Here is an 18553-nt window from a genome sequence, read left to right on the forward strand (position 1 = left end):
TGGTGACCTCTTTCACTGTAATATTCACATTCTTTTTCTTTCCACGACCCCCCCCCCCAGATCGGAGAACCGTGAGTTCTGTCTTTACTCTTTGCGTCTCCCTCTCCTGCCCCCTTTTTCTCTCCCTCCCTCAGGAAAAGGACCCGCCAGGATTCTCTGCCCTGCCGGTCTGGGCGGAGGAAACAGGTACCGCCGCTCGTCCCCAATTGTTGTAACCCGATGGCCGGGCCCCCCAACTGTCAGGCTATTGGCAGCTGTTCAGAATTAAGTATGAATTCTCATATTGCTCCACTTTCCTCCCATATGAAGTCACAGCTCTACTCATTGGGAAGATTTTCTTTTTCTACTGTGTATTTTGGACATTCCAGAATGTCACTGGTGTGGCTGACATTTGTTTTCAGCTTGCATTCATGTCCTAAGCCATCCCATCCTCCAGCTGGTCCTGGGGGTATGAAGGCACTGGGGTAAGGGTGCTCCTGGTCATGCAACCCACACATGCCTTCTGGTCCTGCTTGGCTTCATCCTGGATGTTACCCTCACATTTTACAGCAAACTGTCACGGTACTGCTATAAGTTTCCAGTGTGGTAGGGGTGACAGAACCCTACTTAAAAGGTGCAGTCAGGATTCACAGTCTCTTTCTTCCCCATGGCCAAGCGGTCCATCTACCAGAGCCCAGTAATAGAATAGGAGCTCTCGCAAGAGGCATATCACTTTCTGTTGAAGATGCTATTGCTTAAGAATCTCAGGGTCATATGCTGTGATTCTCCTGCCAGGGCTTTCCGTAAACATGCACTACTGCTGACTCCAACCCATAGTGTCTTCTGTGTCATAGGGTCTAAGTGTAAGGGCTGCTTGGACCACAGTCTGATCTTCCAAAAATACCATTTCTGATCTGATTTGCCACTACTCAAAGCAATCAACTCTGTATGTCACCCAACATGTGGGTCACATTGACATTCTTGGGTGTGGAAAGCATTGTTTTCAGAACCCACAAAGTTTACAGTGCATGATGCTTCTTTTTTGTAATCGGAGTGTCCTGCCCACTGTCCAGTCTGTATGGTCAGGCATGCAGTGGACCAGTGTGACAGTCTTTAGGTATGCTGCCATTCTGAGGCCTGTGCAGCTGAGGATAGGTAAGTAGAGATGAGCACCGAGTCTGCTGTGGTAGCCTGTTTCCCTCTTGACCTTTCTCTTTGCAGCATCTTCTGGCTGCTCAGAGACTTTCCTTGGAGGCACCATCAGAATAAGATGTCTCAGAGACAGGAGAAAAGGGTCCATCCCAGGCCTGGAAGTTCTCCCCACTCTGAGCCCTGGGGTATTCTTAACTGATTCTGTTGGAGATAGAAAGTTCCTGTTGTGAGCCACAGTCTCAGGGCTGGGTAAGCCTACCTGTCCGTTAAGATTGTGCTCTATCGGAACACACTGATGATGTGCTGACCCCTGTGCACATTTCTGACTCCTTCCCTAGAGGTCCCTGTGTGTGCTGTTATTCCCATCTCATCTCTTTGGAGTCTCCAGAGCCAAGTCTGAAAGAAGGAACGTAAAACCTTATTGTCTTGTGTGATCTCTTTGCCTTTCTGCCTTAACAGTCTCATTTCTCTGGACCTCATAAGAATGCTGGACCAACTGAGGCAGGACCAGAAAGTACAGAAAAGAAAGCTGAAAGATTACTATTATAAATGCTTAAAATGTCACAAAAAATGCCCCCATGGTGATGGTGACCACAGAAGTCACCCCTCGTGTCCAAGTCAGGCTTAACCCAGGTGACTCGGTCCTGGTGGCTTGTTCCGTGGAATGTGTTCTCGGAGCCAAGGCCTTGACTTCTCAGAGTTGGTCTGGCCTTGACGCCCAATACACACACTGTGTTCCATGAGGAGCGTCTCAGGATTTCTGTCACTTTGTTTTCTGTACAGTCGTGGTCCAGTCTCTCTTATCTTCCACTTTAATAGAGACCACAGCCTAAGGGCCTACAGGCTGTAGGAACAAACAATAGAAGAATAAAGGCTCAGGGAGGTCTATAATGCATATCTAATTTCAACCCTTGGGGTTAGTTCTGCCTCTGAATAGAGCCCTCCTCTGCTAATAGATTTAAAGGGGCCAATTGAGCCATATTTTATGTTCATTAGCAGGCCCTGGACCAATGTAGTCAAACTACATTTTCTTTGCTCAAAGACCTTTATTTGACACTTACTGGCCGCTTGATGACTGACTTCATTAACGTGAGTTTCGTTAGTCAGTCACATATTATCATCTTAACCCTCTCCCCCAACTCCCTCCATATTTTATAGCCATGTGAAAGAAAAGACACTGTGTGCTACCCTTTCCACATCCACCAGGTACACGCAGGCCGTCCCCTCACAGAGAAGCCACGTCAGGTCCTGGGTGAGGGCTGGCATTTTCATGTAAATGGCAAGTTTTATATCAATGTCAGATTAGCCACGAGGTTGTTGAAACACTGAAACCTTCCCACCAGTTGACAAGACAGGTTTTCCAGGAAGAAGGCGACATTTCTGAGACATCCCTATCTGGAGGTTTTGATGTATTAGTTGATCTTTCCCCTGATGGCTAGCAATACAGACAGTCTTGCTGGTATTTTAAAAGTGATTTTTTTCAAGTTATCTGTTTTCTTGCTCTCTCCTTTTTGCCTCAGAATGATTCTGTTACCAAATTACCTATTCCAATCTTAGTATTCACAGGCTGGGCCAATGGAAATGGAAGCCTGTGTGAGGATGTCCTCACTGCAGAGGGGCGGCCATGCATTGTGTACATGGAGCCCATTGTACAGCCGGAAAATTCTCTGAGGCCAACGGCAGCTCCTTTTCTCAGTCATCCTCACTATCTGAGTGCTAAAAAGGTGATCCAGAAGTTGCATGCATTTCCGGTTTATTCTTGAGAAGACGGTGGGCTCTGTGAAGAGATGCAATGTGAAGGTGGAAAGAGTAACATCCTGGTAGTTTTTTAATAAAAGGCCACAGTGTCTGGATTAATTCCTCCCCAAAAGAGGAAGAAGCATGATTCCTCTTGGGTAGTTTGGATACAGATGTCGTGTGCAGAGCACATATACACAGGGCACATATGCACAGGACGTGTGTCCAATGCCCAGCTCTGGCTTCTGACCCCTTCTCCCCTCTGGACTCCAACCCCTACATCCAAGGCCTGATAGGTGTGCCCTGCTGGTCTGCTCATTGTCCCATGTTGTCATTTTCCTCAGAGTGCAGGAAAGCCTGACTGCACTAATTCCAACACGAATAATAAAGATAGCACTGATAATATGACTGTCTCCCATGTGCCCCAAATCCTTTCTCCCCTTCACCTTATAGCCCAGGTGACTTGTGGGAGATAGGAGCCTACTGTCCACCAGGTGGTTCTAAAACTCTTATCCTGGTTATTGCTGCTTTTCGTGGTTACTCCTCAATGTGAGTTCCAAAAACAACACCCACTACCCCTGCTGCCTTCATTAATTCCATTTTCAGCTCAAGTCATGTTATAGGTCGTTCCCTGAACATGGTCTATGGGTTTCTATGCTGTTGCACCTTCAGCTCCTTCTTGTCTAAATCCTGCACATTGTATACCGCCCAGTCCAATACCCTCTTCCAGAAACACCTTAGCTCTTGTCAGAGAGTAGACACACCTTTCCTTGTAAATTTCATCATTTCAATGTGCATGTGAACCACTTGGTCATAGAGATCATGTTTTTCTATGTCTTTCCTCTTGTGTGAACTCCCCCTGCCCCACCACAGTATGCCTGTACACATGGATGAAAGAATAAATTAGGATGATTGGTATTTTTAAGAGATTGAAGGTTAAGAGAAGAATCTATCTCTACTGCATGTCTGAATCTGTACTGTTATCAAATGTAACCTGACGTCACTGAGGAGTCAGATGCCATTGTTTCATCTGTGGGTTCCTATCCTGGCTTCAGAGGGTTAATCTGAACGTGTGTGTGTGTGTGTGTGTGTGTGTGTGTGTGTGTGTGTGTCTATATTGAGTGCCTTTGAACAGCTACGGTACGGAAAGCCCCTGAAAGGCAGCTACCAGGTGCCGTGAGGCTGACTGTCAGGGCCAGACAGGTGGGGACTATGCTTTACAACCTAAAATGGCTAAGTTTTAAGGAAGATATATAATGTGTAAGCATCTAAGTGCCCAACTGAAAATAACAGATACAATAGGAGTTAACATTTACATTAAAGTACCAGCATGGAGCAAGTAATCAGTGGAGAAAACATTTGAGCTGCCCCATACTTCAGCCTGAGTGATTATTCAGGCAAATATTCTGAGCCTGCATTTGAAAGCTGTTCTGAATAAATTGTGTTTTGATAAGTATTTGCCTTGAATACCAAGTTTCCTCCCTTAAACCAACACAAAGTGAGGACCGCCGAGTGACACGAGAGGAGAAAACTGATTAACAGGGACCGCCATTCCTAAGCCGTTGTTTGTGATGTCTTGCCCACATTTCCACCAGTGTGGTGTGCGGAGGAAAAGCCTGCGCAGCTGACTGGTGGGTGAGTCTCCAAGAAGGTCAAATGCAGTTTATAAAATACTCAGGGACTCGAGGGTCGAATGTACTCAAAGTTCCCATCACACATTAGATTAGGATTTCAATCTAAGAAAATGTGAAATGCACTTCAGAGTTAGTTTTGCAGATTCTGTAGGGTTTGATCTGCATCTGTGCAATATTTGGTGAACCAAGGACATGCGGCATCATGCCCTTGTGTCTCCCGTGTGTGGGTGCTCACACATCAGGAAGCGTGGGTGGGAGGAAGCAGTGGAACCTGAGAGGCACCACATGCCTGGACTCCAGTTCGTCTTCACAGAATCTTTTGTGTAACACATTGCACTTCTCAGCCATAAGCAGATGTCTTTTCTGGGATGCCAGAACGAAATGAGGCCAACTAGGCTCTAGAACGATTCCGGATCGTGGGCCGGTTCTTGAGTTTGCTGCTTCTCATTCAGGGCCAGACCCCCTTCCAAGATATTTGGACATTGACAGCTTAGGTCTCCAATTTATTATGGATTTTCAAATCAGAGGTGATATTTGTTTCTCTCGATTGAATTAAAAAGAGACAACTTCCCCAGTGGGAATTTGTTTAATCGAACAGAGTCATAACATAATAGTCACAGGATTGATTACCTATAATTGTGGGTAATTTTGGTCGATCCTGAGAAGTCTACAAAGCATCTTTCACTCCATGAGCCCCCTCGTCTGTGTCAAAGCTGGCCAAGTTTAACATTGAGTGGAGAGTTTTAATTATTAAGCCTGTGGAGGTGCTGCTGTAAAACTCTTGCTAGTCAATTGTAACTCAGTTTTACTCACTTATTGATCATCTGCTATAGCCTAATGCTCTAACTTAATACACTCTAATACTGAACATCTATTACGCTACTTGTCTCACTGGATTCTACGAGCCGTGGGTGACCTGAGGACACGCCATGTGTGAGGCAGCTGACATGCCACACACCATGCCAGTAGAGAACAATGACATGGAGAAAGTGCAATGTCAGTGCAGGGGGAAGGTCATAGTCCAGTTGGTGAAGAAACAACAGAAAGGGATCCTTGGGTGCCTGGGTGGCTTCGTCAGTTGAGAGTCTGACTTTGGCTCAGGTCATGATCTCACAGTTCATGACTTTGAGTCCCGGTTGGGATCTTCTGCCCTGCTCTCTTTCTACCCCTCCCCAACCCATGCATGTGCACTCTCTCTCTCTCTCTCTCTCTCTCTCTCTCTCTCTCTCTCTCAAAAATAAATAAATAAATAAATAAATAAATAAATAAATAAATAATAAAGCAAATCCTTAATATTTCAAAGCTCTTTCTTAAATGTCTACTTTTTTCAAAAAATTAAGTTTATTTATATTCAGAGAGAGAGAAGGAGATTGAGCAGGGGAGGAGAAAGAGACAGAGAGAGGAGAGAAGAGAGAGAGAGAGAGAGAGAGAATCCCAAGCAGGCTGTGCACTTTCAGCATGTAACCTGTCATAGGGCTCAAACTCATGAACATGAGATCATGACTTGAGCTGAAATCAAGAGTTAGATGCTCAACCAACTGAGCCACCCAGGTGCCCCATTTTTAAAATGATGCTGCTTCCAAACTGCCCCTGGATTTGCCTGTCATTGGAGCGTCTATTGAAGATTTGCATGGGCAGAGGTCCCCACGGTATTGTTTACGTGTATCGTGAAGTCTTTGATGCATAACTTTGCGTTCTTGTTTCCTATGCTCTTTACCACTGGGGCTTGTGCTCAATTATGCGATGTTACTATTTTCCATTTTGTTGACTGTGTGACAGAGACCAACTAGATGCTCACTAGCCTCCTGGGCCCCCAAGGGTGCTTTGTTTCTCAGATGCTTTTTCAGTTGAGGGCCATGGGACAGTCATTGTGTCAAAGGGATGTGGGCACTTTGTGCCATCCAGGGCCTGGCCCCTAACTGTTTATGAGATCATCAGTCCCTTTAGAGATTACCCAGGGAATCTACACCAGATACCAAGGTTCTGAATGTGAAGCGAGTCTTAACAAAGGGTTTTTCTCTCTTGAGCCATGTAGTTGAGCGTTTCAACACAGATGTCCTTCATGCTGGGGGACACAATAAAAAAACAACCTGAGAGTTTAAATGTATCAGGATTAAAAGGAGACTTGATTGAAGGGAAAAGTAACCTATGATACACAAAACCATCTTCCATCAGAGTTCAGGGGCAAAAGCAATGGATGTTGTAACAACATTGAGATAGATGAAATGTTTGGATTTCTTACGCAACACTGAAGTTATTCATTGGGCATAGCCCAATGTGTTAGATATCTCCACCTTACAATGTATCAAGTTCAGTTCTATTCCCACACCCCCTTTCAAATTTATTGATAAATTCACTTAAGCAGATGTACAGTCACATTACTGTGCCAGTGCATTTCATGCTACAGACTAGCTAGCTGGTAATGCTGGCTGTGTTTTCTTGCTTGGGTTAATAATCTACATTGCAACCACTCTTTTTCCAAAAGCACTGGTTTTAATACTTTTGTTATTGATGATGCTATTTTACTGTAAATTCTGTCTTTAAATAAATTATATGGAAGTCAGAAAAATAAACTAGATAGAATCCGAGCCACCCCGAGGAAGCTGTGTGGAGGGCTGGAAAGATTACAGCAACAGCATTCCTGCCCTGCGTTCATTCATCACCTGTTGATCATAGGGCCCCAGAGCAGGACTGGCAGAAGGTGGACTTTCAATCAGAATTGTATTTTAATAACTTCTTGATTTCAAATTAACGTGACTGTTTCCATCCAGCACCAGGCCTACACACAGAAGAGGTCGCTTCTAGTTTTTATACCCATCACTGTAATCATGAGTGATGTTTTAATCTGTGGGGACCGTATCATTTGGCCAGACAAGCTTCTGCTTGCAGAAATGCACTGACGAACTCTCCAGCATCGGAATTTCTCTATCTTGAACTCATGTATAATTCCCTAAATATGTCTTGCTATCAAAAGTTAAAGATATTATCCTATCAGTCCGTGTGCTAAAATCGAGCCAAAAGCAAGTATTTGCATTTTCTGCAAGGGAGCATGCAGCCTTCACACCGGACTCAAACCCAAACAGGGTAGGTTACACACGTAAATGGCGCTGTCCGTGGTCCTCACTTGCATATGCATATTGCCAGTAACACTCATAATTGTATCAACAAAACAGTGCAGCCCCTATCAGCCCTTCAGACTTGCACCCTGACGAGGCATTCACGCCACGGCCCCCTGTCAATCTTCTACTCTGCTTTCCCTAAGTGCGGTGTATCTGTATTCCATATGCAAATTCTCCAGTGAATGATTTTCCTGTTTTGTAAGCTAGGCTGCACCTGTAACATGTGGGATTGAGTTAAAAATGACAAGCAGACAAGCACAGGCACATTATCTTGACAAACTCAGCCTCCGAAAATTACCCTGGGCCTGAATTATTAAAATAACAAGGAATATTTCACTCAGCTGTGCAGAAATGATCCTAATTGTCCACTTTAGCCAAATCCTTTCAGTCTCTGAGATCGGTCAATTTACATTGGTGGCTTGCAAATTCCTCAACTCCCATTAGAGGTGAGCACAGCAGCAGCCCAATGCACCCTCATTTATTTTAATAACCTGCCAAGCAGACATGAAAATGTTAACATTGGGAGGCTATAACATGACAGGATCCCGACTTGTCAGAGCCACATTATAATCTAGTTAAAATACTTTCTTTCTCCCTTTCATGTCTTCTCAGGTAAGTGGGGAACTAATTGTCAAATTACTAATTTTGTTGGCATTAATATCAATACCAAGACAAGAGGAGCATGAACTGTTGAGTGAGAGGTTTTTCTTTTCCACCTTCTGCTGCTGATGGGGAAATTACCCTGCAATCAAGTAAAGAATTAAATTTGTATGATCTTTGAGCTATTTGGCACTAACCCATTCTTGCAAACGCTGTTTGTTAATACCGTCAGCAGAACCATTTTACATCCTCTGGCCTGTTTGTGGTTCTCGGTGTGCAGGACATCACGATAATGAATAAACATTAAGCATTAACTATGTTCTACATTTCGTACAAGCACTCAGTGTGGCATGGAACAGTATGTGCTCAAGGACTTGGATTTAAAGTCTTTATAAGTAAAGAACTTGCAACCTGGTTGTGATCCTAAATTCTAGATTGTTCCTACTGTTCTGGAAAAATTACTAATATCATCTATCCCCCTGCCTTCAAAAATGAGACTGGGTGACATTGGGCATGGTGATTTTAGATTCAATTCATTTTAGATTCAATACCAACAACATGAACCATGAATGAAATAATGGATTAACTGGATTCACTTAAAAAATCTGTCCTGGGAAAATCAGTGTCAGGAGAATGAAAAACATGCCACAGGCTGGGAGAGAATACTGGTGAGGGACACATCTGATAAAGAACTCTTATCCACACTATACAAAGAACTCTTAAAACTCAACAGTAGGAAAACAAGCAACCCAATCAAACAATGGGTCAAAGATCTTAACAGATACTTCACCAAGGAAAATATAGAGATGGCAAATAAGCATGTGAAAAGATGGTCCATCTCATATGTCATCATGAAGTGCAAATTCAAGCAATGAGATACAATTGCACACCTATTAGCATGGCCCAAACCATATGATTCAGCAATCGCATGTCTTGGTATTTACCCAAATGATTCAAAAACTTATGTCCACACAAAATCCTGCACATTGATATTTATAGAAGTTTTTTTTTTCATAGATTCCAAAATTTGGAAGCATCCAAGCTGTTCTTCAGTAGGTGAATGGATAAAGTGTGATCCATCCAGAAAATAGAATATTATTCAGCACTAAAAAGGAATGAACCAACAAACCATGAAAAGAGATGGAGGAAACTTGAATGCATATTACTATGTGAAAGAAGCCAGTCTGAAAGGTCTACATACTGTATGATTCCAACTCCATCTTGAGAAAGCAATACTATGGAGACATCAAAAGGATCAGTGGTTCGAGGGTGAGGCAGTGGGAAAGAGATGATTAGGTAGAGTAGAGGATGTTTAAGGCAGTGAAAATACTCTGCATGATCCTATATGATCAATATACCTCATTATACACTTGTCCAAGCCCACGTAATGCATGACACCAAGAACAGAGTAGTGTAAGCTATGGATTGTGGGTGATAATAATGTGTCGGTGTTGGTTTGACAACTGTAACAAATGTACCACTATGGCGTGGATGCAGATAACAGAGTAGGCTGTGCATGTGTAGGGGCAGGATTTATAGTGGAAATCTCTGTACCTTCCTCCTAATTTTGCTGTCGACCTAAAATTGCTCTAAAAGTATAAAAACAAAGTCTTTTTTAAAAGGTCCCATATCTTAACAAAAAAAGAAAACAAAACAAAAAAAAGAACATTTGGAAACTCAATGAACCACTAGATGATCCAGTTTAATAGACGTTGAGTCCATAAGCTCTCTCTGTACGCTCATCTTCTATCACCATCTTGCAGAAAATGTAGGGTCAGGTCCCCACATCCTTCCTGGAAGTTATGTTTCAGGCCTTGGTAATCCTGTACCTGTTGTTCTCTCTGCATGGAAGATCCTCATCTCCTCCATCTGGACCATCTATTGAGACCCTGCCCAAATCTCTTCGTCTGAAAACTTTCCTGACCTGCTCTCCTCTCTGCTGCATAGTCATTTGATCAACAGCTGGGCTACATTGCTGGCATAGTGCTTTTGGTGGTTTGATTCCCTCTGTGTCTGTGTGCACACACTAAATCAATGCCATCAAGGTAGGGAGCATGTTTCAGTCATGCCTGTATCTCAGTAGAAACATAATAGAGGCATTATCATATCGCTAAAAACTATACAAGGAAAAGAACGCTATGAACACAGTCACAGAAACTCAAAAGTTGTTCCTCTACCACCAAGCCTCTGAAAGAACTTCCACTGCTGTGTTGGACCAGATGTCTTCAAACTCCCTCTGGGGAGCAGGTTGTTTAGATAGCCATGCGGTCTTTGTTTGCTGCAGAATTCCATCTAAAAACTCCTTCCTTTCCACTCCAAACCATACAGGCAGGGACCACACAGCCCCAGCCTCTTCACATCCCTTTGATCACAAAGAGGAAACTCAGGACCCATGCCCTCGGCCTGCAGCCAGTCTTAGACTGGGGGAGCGCATTGTTTGTGTCCGTGTTCTCCCTGAAAGCTGAGATGTCTGCTTGTTTATTGTTTGTTGTTGTTATTGTTGTTCTTTGTGTTAGGCTTTGTGGGGGGAAAATTCTTTCTAAAATTCATATATATGCAGGGACATTTTCTCAGTCAAGTAAATGAATCAATATTTAATGGCATTTTAAAAGCAGTATTTGTCCATGATCATGTTGTAGAGTCTGTCACCTGGAAATTAAAACACCATAGTTGTGAGATTTTGAAGAGCACTTAACCTTTCGTGTGAGATGGGTCTCGGGAAGTAGGGAAAACTATAGACATTTTTAGAAAACAGAGAGTGGCCTTGAGGAAAAGGAGAACAGAAATGCATGTCACAGTCTGTTGACGGCAAATCTGCACTCCCGGGTGTAAGAAGTGTGAGAGGAAGGAGTTGATGGGGAATAACAACCAGTGGTTTCAAGGTCACAGCTGTCCATGGAGACAAGGTCACAGCTGTCCATGGAGACAAGGCTTACCACAGAGCAGGGGAGGATTCCAGCTGCTCCTGTCCATGCATTCACACTTCATCCTCTCAAATTATTCGTGCTACTGGAGATGGGATTGAAAAGTGGCTACTTCATCTGACCCGCTGCGCCTCAGCCCCTGGGTGCACACAGCACACAGGCCATCCGACATCTTTTTGGAGGCAAGTCTAAAGATGTGCCTCCTTTGCGCCAACATTTCCCTCCCAAATGCTCTGCCCAGAGAACACCACACAGGGTTTACTCCCAAGAGTGTGAAAACTCTCTGCCACTGCTGCTCCCTCCATTAGCCTGACAGAGGACTGCATCTTTTAGCAGAATACAGATGACCTGAGGAGCCATCTTACTGTTTATATCAGAAGCACAATGTACGAAGTTTTGCAAATAAAGTATAATCATTGGTTCAGGCTGTCATAACCATATACTGTAGGCAGAGCAAATGAAACTACAGAAATTTATTCCATCACTGTTGGGGAGGCTGGAAATGGGGACCAGAATGTCAGCAAGGTCAAGTTCTGGTGGCAGCCCTCCTCTTGGTTAGCAGTTGACAATCCACTCAAGGTGTCCTCACATGACAGAAAGAGAGGAAGCAAGATCTCTGGTGTCTCTTCTGAGGGCACTGATCCCATTGTGGGGTCCCACTCTCTTGACCTCATCTAACCTTAATTACCCTCCACAGACTTCACATTCTAACAGCATCACACAGTGGGGTTGGGCTCCAACCGATGACACAATTCAGTCCATGACTTTAACTAACTTTAATTAACTAATTAACTAACATTAATTCCAATATCAGTAGGTGCCAGGCAGGTATTTCTGGCAGCTGATCACGTTTGAAGGTAGAGTAAGTGATGAAGCAAGGTTGTGAAACTGTGTCTATGTAATTCCTCAGCTTTCTAAAAACTACATCTGTAGTAAAAGTAGTCATCTCCTTATCAGGTTAGATGTATAAACTGATTTTTTAATGGGATGGCCTTAAAGAGAAATATTGGGACATTGCTAAGCCCTCTCATTTCAAATACCAAATTTATTCAGCACATGTTTTCTGAACACCACTGTTCCAAATGCTAAGTGTCTGGAAAAAAACAGACAAAAATTCTTTCTCCCTCAGTATTTATTTTTAAGTTACAAGCAAAGGGGGCTTTTATGTAATATCCAAAATTAGATAAAAATACATTCAAGTGGGGATGCATGCTTCCGCCCAAGATGGATTTAACCTCTCCTGAGACCACAACAACAAATGGACAAAGTAGGTAAAGCAACCATTGAAAAAAAAGTTTTTAACATTTATTTATTGTTGAGAGACAGAGCATGAGCAGGTGAGGGACAGAGAGAGGGAGACACAGAATCCGAAGCAGGCTCCAGGCTCTGAGCTGTCAGCACAGAACTTGACATGGGGTTCAAACTCATGAACCATGAGACCATGACTTGAGCCAAAGTCAGACGCTCAACCAACTGAGCCACCCAGGCATCCATAGAAAGAAATCATTTTTAAGACACTGGACAACAGGCAACACAGAACAGTGATTCCTGAGGGCTAGAAACAAATAAAGCAAGTCCAGTGACTGCCATAAGAATTTCCAGACCATGGTTCAGGGAAAGGGAACCCAGAGGAACATGGTGGGCCCCTGAGTTGAACAGAAGGACCTGCAAGTCTAGTAAAATCAAGACAGATAGAATTTATTTGCAGAATCCTCAGAGGAGAGAGCGTCCAGAACTTTGGATCTGCAAATGACGTCCTCACATATTCAGAAGTGTTGATCCCTGCCTCTGGGTGAAGAGACTATAAGAAGAGGAAAGAACGACATGAAAGGTTTAGAAGGAAAAGCGCCAGACACCCGAACAGGGTGAGGAATACTCCCTGTTCCCACAGACAGACTGTGAAATCTCCTCATTCAGAGGGCATGAGGTAGAGTAACAAAAGGATGCTACCTTTAAAATGGAGAAAATGTAGCTCTTCACACAGTGCTGCTCTGGGCCATCCCAGCAAATCTTTAAACCGAGACCTGAATAAAATCCAAGGATTTACAAGATATTTGCAAAAAGGGAACTTAAAAAATTAGAAGAATACAAGAATATTCAGGAACTTAAGAAAAAGGTAAGATATGCATGTGTGATATCAGTGTGCAAAGAAGCAGGAAAATACAACCCATTTAATCCATTAAAACTAACCCAGAATTAAGAAAGATGTTAGAATTATCAGGAAAAAAATTTAGAAAGTTATTATAGATTTGTGGTTTTAGCCACAAAATGTAGAGTTTGGAAGTTGTCATACCAGTCTTTATACCAACAAAACAGTTGAACAAACAAAAATGTAGCTATTTTCCTGGACCCATCAGGGAACATGGGTTTCTGGGCAAGCCAGCACTGTGAGATCCAGACAGGAGAAAAATCCGAGAGTCAAAGCTGGGATCCACTGACCTGGGGCAGCAAGTGTTGGAGTCATAAACTGGTAGGAAAGCTTAGTAGAAATGTTGACAAACCGCTGAGACTGGGCGAAGCTACAGAGAGGGCACCCCTTGCCTGGGTCTCGCATCTGGGGTCTCTTCCAGGTCCTTACAGTGAGGATCTTTCTCAGCTCGTTGGCAAGGGGAAGAAAGGAATAATCAATCCCTATGAAGTTATCCCTGGGCTTTGGGATGAAAAAATGTCCTGCTTTCCATGGAAAAGGACCCAAGAGAGCCTCTCTAACCTGGACGAAGCATATCTGCAAAGAAAACTTCAGGAGCTAGGTTGGCTTCAAGCAATGCCGATCTCAAATCAAGGAAAAGGACCAGGGATAAAGAGTATTATTGTGTAATGATGAAGGGGCCAGTTTTTCAAAGCAAGGCAACAACCCTTGTATGTGCAGAGCTAACAACAGACTCAAGATCTGTGAAACAAAAACAGATCATCCTGAACAAATAGAAACTTGACTGGCATAGTTGGAGACTTTGATGTCTCCCTTTCAGTCTTTGATAGATTAAGCAGAAAACAACTCACACAAACAAACAAGGAAGAAGGCGGTAAGGGCAGAGTTGACCTGAGCGACAGTATCAACTCCCTGGTGTGACTGACATTTCCAGACTACCTCATCCCAAATAGCAGAGTGCACATTCTTATCAAGTTTTCATGGACCTTTCACCAAAATAGACCATATTCTGTCAGCAAATTATACCTTAACAAATTTAAGACAATAGACATAATACGAATTATGTTCCCCGAACACAATGAGATTAGGCTAGGAGTCAGCAATCAAAAGATAGCTGGAGATTACTGAATACTGGAGAGGAACCATGGACTGAAGGGGGAGGGGGAAATCATTGAAATGGAAAACTGGAAAACTATTGGAAAAAAATAATGAGATGAAAATTTTGTTTTTTGAAAAAAATTGGCCAAATTTATAAACCCCCATCCAAGCCAGGTCAGTTGCAAATAATCTAAATATGAGACAGTTACAAATATCAGAAATTAAACAGTAGTTGCCACATCTTCATTTTTCACTAAAGTTAACTCAGAATAGGTCATAGACCTACATGTGAAATACAGAACTGAAACCTCCAGGACAAAAACATTCTAGAAGAAAATGTTGTGACTTTGGTGAGGTAATGAGATTTTAGATATAACATAAAAAGTGTAATCCATGAAATACAATATTGATAAATTATAATTTATTAAAATGTGTTAAATGTCTCTGGCAAAAGACAGTGTAAAAGTAATGAAACAACAGGTCACAGAGCAATATGACACTATCTAACTTGAATTTAAAATCCTAGGAAGGAATAAAAGAAACAAGAAACAGTAAGCCACAGATGTAGAAAATGCTTGGGAAATACACTTCTGGTTATGAATTTGTGTCCAAAATATTTAGTAACTCTCAAAAGTAAAAAAAAAAAAAAAAGGTAAAAAAATATAAAGTGGATGAAATATCTGAACAGATGCTTTACCAAAGAAGTCACTTTTGGAAAATGCACATAGGAAAAGATGCTACACATCATTTGTTAGAAGAAATCCTTAAATCAGGATAGCAGAGGCACCTCTCCACACCTATTAGAGTGGCAATAAATAAAAATTAAACAGGAACCTGACAGTATCAATGGCTGGTAAGAATGCAGAGCGATGGGGACTGTCATTCATGCCTGGTGGGGAACAAAACCGTACGGCCAATTTGGAAGACAGTTCGGCGGTTTCTTACAAAGTTAGGCATGGTCTTCCCATGTGATCAAGTAATTCCTCTCCTAGGTATTTATTCAACTAACCTGGAATCTATACCATCACAATGGCTTCCATGCAGATCCTTATAGCACATTTATTCATAATCACCAGACTAGCAGCCATCAAGATGACTTTCCATGTGATAGCTAAGCAAACTATGAAGCATTATTAAACAATAAAAAGAAATGAGTTATCAAGCCATGAAGATACATGGAAGCATCTTAAATGTGTGAGATAAAGAAAGAGTCCAGGTTGGGGGCACCTGGGTGACTCAGCCTGTTGAACATCCAACTCTTGGTTTCGGTTTAGATCATGATCTCACTGTTTGTGAGTGTGAGCCCTGCATCAGGCTCTACACTGACAGTGCAGAGACTGCTTGAGATTCTCTCTCTCACCCTCTCTCTCTGTCTCTCCCCTGTCTCTGTCTGTCTGTCTGTCTGTCTCTGTCTCTCTCTCTCAAAATAAATAAATAAACTTAAAAGAAAAAGAAAGAAACTAGTCTGAAAAGGCTATATACTGTGATTCCAATTATATATATATTCTGGGAAAGGCAAACGTTTCAAGATAGTAGAAAGATCAATTGTCAGGAGGAGAAAGAGGGGATGAAGATTGAATAGCTAGAGTCCAGAGGGTATTTTAAGACATCGAAACAATTCTCTGTGATATTGTGATAGTACATGCATGCTGCTGTGCATTTGTCAAAGCTGAGGCCTTCAGAGAACAAAGAGTGAGCCTCAATATATACAAATTCATAAGAAATCATTTAGGTCTAAGAATCCCAGAATAGAACACAGAACATTGACAAAATAATCTGATTATATGACAGATGTACACAAAAACTTCATTGAGTGGGGTCAGGGAAATAGTGCTGACCTAGTTAACTTGAAAATGATTGGAGCCTGAAAAAGCACAAGCAAACGTACCTAAGCACAGCATGCTGGCTGATAGAATTGTTTCCATGGGTGAGGATTAGCAATTCTCATACGATTGTAGATACACTGGAATCGCACACTTAGATAAATGAGGGATGTCTGGAATGTGTGCTTTCCACCATAGGAGGAAGACCTCACAGGTCAGCAATGCAAATGACCAGAAAGGGTAAGAGCTACAGACTTCAAAATGAACTAAAATAGAGCCAACTTTTAAGAAAAGAAGAGAGAAGACAGAAATGACCCTTACCTGGAATAAGAGCACATCACTCTAGATTTTCTGGATGTTAAAAGCATATTTAGATAAAGATCTGTAGGCATTAAAAATATCTGTCGCTGATAAATCAATATGACAAATATCTGTAGAGGATACATATTTAGCATTAACTAATTTACATCATTAAATATCACAACTTAGAGAAAATGGAAAAATTTATTGAAAGACACAGGCTATCATACCTACTCCAGATGTAATAGATAACCTAAGTAGCCCTATTAAAAATTAAATTTTACCTTAAAAATCTTTCTATGGAGAAAATTCCAGAGCCATGTGGCTTCACTGGTGAACATGTGACTTCCTTAAACATGTGGTATTTATAATACTTACTCAATGCAAAGTGTTCCTCAAAAATGAAGATGAGATAGTATTTTCCAATTCATTCTGTGAAGTCATTATTAGTCTGATTATAAAAGTAGACACAGTATAAAAGTGGAGAACTACATATTAAAATCTCTCTTGAAAATTGATACATAAATCACCGCATTATTGATAAATGAACTCCACAATATACTAAATGATAACACATCATTCCCATGTGGGGCTTCTTGTAGGGATTCAGGATGCTCCAACATTTAAAATCAATGTAATTCACAATATTAAAAAGCTAAATTAGAGAAACGATGTCATCTCAACAGGAACAGAAAACTCTGACAGTATTTAATACTCATTACTGATAAATACTCCCAGCAACTAGAAAGAGAAGGTAACATCTTGAACTTGAAATGCCACCTATAGAAATCTTACAGCTAACATCATACTTAATGTTGGGAAAATTAATGCTCTCTTTCTATAATCAGAAATAAGGTAACAGTGCCTGTTCTCACCACTTCTATTCAAAGTATGCTGGAAGTTTTAGCTAGCGCAATACTAATAAGAATCAAATAAATAAACAAAACATATGAATTGCAAAAACAAAAGTAAATCATCTTTCTTCTTAGAAATCAGGACTGTCCATGTAGAGTCTACAAAAAATAATGCAACTAGTGTTATCAAGGTAATCACATAAAAGGACCGTATACCAAAATCCATTGTGTTTTGACATTCTAGTCACAAGTCATCAGAAATTTAAAAAAATTAAAAATAGTATTATGACATTGTATAAGTGTGAAATTCTTAGAGATAAAATTTACAGAAGATTTGCAAGTCTTGTATACTGCAAACTCTAGTGAGAGAGATCAAGGAAGGCCTAACAAGATGAAGGTATACTTTGCTCATGGACTTGGGAGCCCTATGACATTTTAATATTGCTTAAATGTCATAGGTCATATTAAAATGTTAATTCTCCCCATAAGAATATATAGATTCAGTGTGATTCCAACCAACAGCCAGCTCACTGTTTTGTGCAAGTTGACAAACGAATTTTGAAGTTTATATACAACCAGCAATGTTCAAAAGGGAAGGAGAGTTGGAGAACACGTACTACGTAATCCCAATGCTGCTATGAAATTACATGAATTGAGATAATGTTGTGTGAGTTCAATTGTGGGTTGGTAGGTCAAGGGAACAGGATACAGAATTTAGAAATAAGACTACACATATGTGGACACTGATTTTCAAGAAAGGCATACAGGGAATCATGGAGATCACCTTGCCACAAATCTGTTCCAGCTATTGTGTACTGTTCTGGCCTAAATTGCATCCCCTGCAAATTCTGATGCTTAAGTCCAAACTGTAGAGCCTCAGAATGTGACTGCATTTGGAGTGAGGGTCTTTAGGGAGGTCATCAAGGTGAAGTGAGGTCACATGGGTGGGCTCTAAGCCTATGACCCGCGTTATTACAAGGAGAGGAAATCAGGACACATCTAATGTAGACCAAGTGGGGACCATGTGAGGACACAGGGAGCTGTCTGCGCACCAGGAAGAGAAGACCAGGAAGAAACAAAACCTGCAGACATGTTGGTCATGGACCTCCAGCCTCCAGAACTGTGGAAACATACATTTCTGTTGTCTAAGCCACTCACTCACTTTGCTAGGGTGGCATTAGCAA

The sequence above is a fragment of the Suricata suricatta genome, chromosome 6 (assembly GCF_006229205.1).
Source record: "Suricata suricatta isolate VVHF042 chromosome 6, meerkat_22Aug2017_6uvM2_HiC, whole genome shotgun sequence".
NCBI lineage: Eukaryota > Metazoa > Chordata > Mammalia > Carnivora > Herpestidae > Suricata > Suricata suricatta.